At 43.3% G+C, this 2,968-nt stretch overlaps 1 long non-coding RNA gene across 1 annotated transcript; it reads right to left on the bottom strand.

The window, feature by feature from the left end:
* Window positions 1-1,303: 1,303 nt before the first annotated feature.
* LOC121964413 lies at window positions 1,304-2,744 on the bottom strand. The gene is made up of 3 exons (XR_006107358.1): window positions 2,699-2,744; window positions 1,528-1,595; window positions 1,304-1,358 (listed from the first exon to the last, which is right to left on the bottom strand). It is a non-coding gene; the product is annotated as an uncharacterized LOC121964413 (long non-coding RNA).
* Between the last annotated feature and the right edge of the window lie 224 nt (window positions 2,745-2,968).

The raw sequence follows: 2,968 nt of genomic DNA on the forward strand, positions 1-2,968 counted from the left end.
TAGTCCAGTTTCGTTGGACTGACACAATATTTCCACTTTTTCTGACATCATGCAAGCGTACTGAGTGGATGCACCTCCACTCTGCAGAGCCCAGTGACCCACATAAATGTGTGCATGTTCAAAGATGAAAAGCAGCCAGACGAGTCCTAACAACGCGTCAAAGCAGCCAAACAGGCGGAGCATCGGTGGGAGAGAGAGAGAAGGCCTCAAAGTTTTAAACACATCAAACAAACTCTGGAAATCCACCAAGACACGAGTCAGCGTCTTCCTCCGTCTGTCAGCAGAATCTGAACAACTCGACTTCATGTTCGACACCAACACTCTGAATAATTCAGCTCATTTTCACGAGGGAGCGCCGACAATGTGGCAGGAACACGTTTGTTCACGGCCATTAAAAGTGTAAAAGGTGCTAAGTGTGTGTTTGTTTTGCTTTCAGTGGATCTCTGGAGGCTGCGAGAGCGACGTCGCTTGAAGCTGAACGCGCAGAGTTTCCTGCAGGAACTCAAACTCCAGATGGACGGCTTCAGACTGAGTTTCCCTCAAAGAGAAACTGCTCGCTGCCGATGGAGACGGAGATGCAGCCTCTCACCGACACCTCTGACACTGACGGTGAGGAGCTGCGTGATGAAACAGGAGCTACAATAAAAGCTGGAAGAAATCTCCTCTCAAAACAAATAAATATATGGAGAAATATGAAAACAAATGGTGCAGGCTGGACGCCGATGACACAAACATAAAGCGGCGCCTGGATGGATGAAGCCGTCAGAGCAGAGCTATTGATCTGCAGCCTTTCTTTATTCATTTGCACTTTGCACAGGAAATTGGAGCCAAGTATCCATGGAAACAGAATAATCTAGCGGCGAGGAGAGGGAGACGGCGTGCTCCGGCGCCTTTTATGGTTTTAACAGCGTAATAAAGACCAGGACTGAGACCCAGAACAACACCTGAATCAACATCAGTTTTGCTGTGCTGCATTCAGATAACATAGGTTTGATCTCTTATAAAAACGTGGAGAAAAAAGGCAACGTGGCAAGAAATGTCCTGCAATTGGCAAAACGTGACAAGCGTGTTGTTTCTTCTTCAGGATAAGCATTGTATTTGGCCATTTCCTTTGCTTTATGTTTTTCATTGTTTGTAATTATTACTTTGGGGTTTTTTGGTCGTTCTGTTTTTGTATAATACTGTATTTTCTTTACTTCCTTTTACATGTTTGACATAATAAAAAAATCTAATCAAGTAACAAAGACAGAAAAGAAACTGTAGATTTCATTGTGCGTCGCCTGCAGACTGATGTGTTTCTCACCGGCCATGGTGGAGATCCCCAGAGTGACGCCGATGGAGAGTTCAATCTGAGTTCCCTGGAGAACATAGAGAGAACGAGGTGAGACTCAGAGTCAGACAGGAGATAACGTGATCTCTGATGAGGACTAACGCAGCGCCAGATTCTGAGTCTTTTCACAAAATCAGTGTTTTTCTCTAATTCCAGTAAAAATAAAGCTTCATTACTGTGTGAAAAACTTGACTTACTGCTGCGATCATGATGGCGTTATCGAGGAAACCAAACCCGATGAAGGGGATGGCGTTGTGGAGCAAAACTGCAGACAAAAGGAAAAAGTTAAATAACATCACTGGATGAACTCATAAACTGAGATGTTATTTCCACCAGGTGACCTGTCACAATCAGTGCTGCTGATCACTGACATGTCCCAGACTGTCAGCAGCAAACACTGAAAACGGACATTTATGACCAGGACTGATGCCGGTTAAAATAAACTCAAAAGCAGAAAATAATATTAATGTATAATATTTTTTAAAAGCTTGATTTTGAAAAGTGCATTTTGTGCGCAGATACGAGTGTGTGTGACTGAAGGACTTTAACACAGGTCAGTTATTTTTTATAGTGTAGATTCTCTGGTACAAAATGGGGAATAAATAACAACAAAATAATAACAGTATTAATAAAAATAACAATATACAGACACATTAGTCCAGAATTTCAAAAAAATGGTGCATCCCTATTAAGAGTGCATCTGGGTTTAGACCAGAAACCAAAGAACTACAAAGCGACCAAACTGTGGATGCTTTGTAGTATTTTGGAGCCCAGAGGCAACAGAGCGACGCGGAGTCACCGAGTTCAACTTCAGACGGGAGGAGGGAGGGGCCTAAAGCCAGGCGCCGACCACCGACCACCGAGCTCCACCGACCAGCTGCCAAAACTGAACTGACTGAACTAAAATGTTTTTTCACAGCTAGTCTTAGTGTTTAGTCTAGTTTCAGGTAACTGTGGTAACATTACTGTGGTACAATCTGCTCTCTGGAGTTCACAAAGTCCGACTCCAATATTATCATCGTACTTCATATATGTTCCCTGGTGAGCTCTGCTGCGGAGAAAAACCTGATTATGAAGTCAGTTATTGACCCGAGGATCTCTCTGATCTTCAGACCTCACAGGAAAAAATGTTATTTGATGGAGGGAGAGAAAAGAGAAATCAACAGAGATAATTACGGTCAGGTCAGCTTTGATTTCCAACAAAACGCAAAAAAAGATCAACGACCGAAAGAATTTACTAAAAAGATAAAAACGTCTTAAAACCAGAACTGCTGACATCACAGAAATACTGATGGAGGTTTAAATTTCTGAACAAATGAGTGTGGGTGTGTGTGTGTGTGTGTGTGTGTGTCAGATTTAATCTCTCACCGTATCTGATCTGAGCTGCAGTCGGTGGTTTCTGCTCCAGAGTCTCTGCGAGGAGAAAACATGAAAACACATCAGACGTTCGCTCATTAACTGCTGACGTTTCTGACTCGGAGCGTCTGCAGCAACACGGAGACACAGCTCTCATCATCACCTCTCATCTTCAACACACACACACACACACACACACACACACACACACACACACACACACACACACACACACACACACTTTAGATCAGACGTGTTGCTACACTTCAACATTTCGACCTT

The sequence above is a fragment of the Plectropomus leopardus genome, unplaced genomic scaffold (genome assembly GCF_008729295.1).
Source record: "Plectropomus leopardus isolate mb unplaced genomic scaffold, YSFRI_Pleo_2.0 unplaced_scaffold15559, whole genome shotgun sequence".
Lineage (NCBI taxonomy): Eukaryota > Metazoa > Chordata > Actinopteri > Perciformes > Serranidae > Plectropomus > Plectropomus leopardus.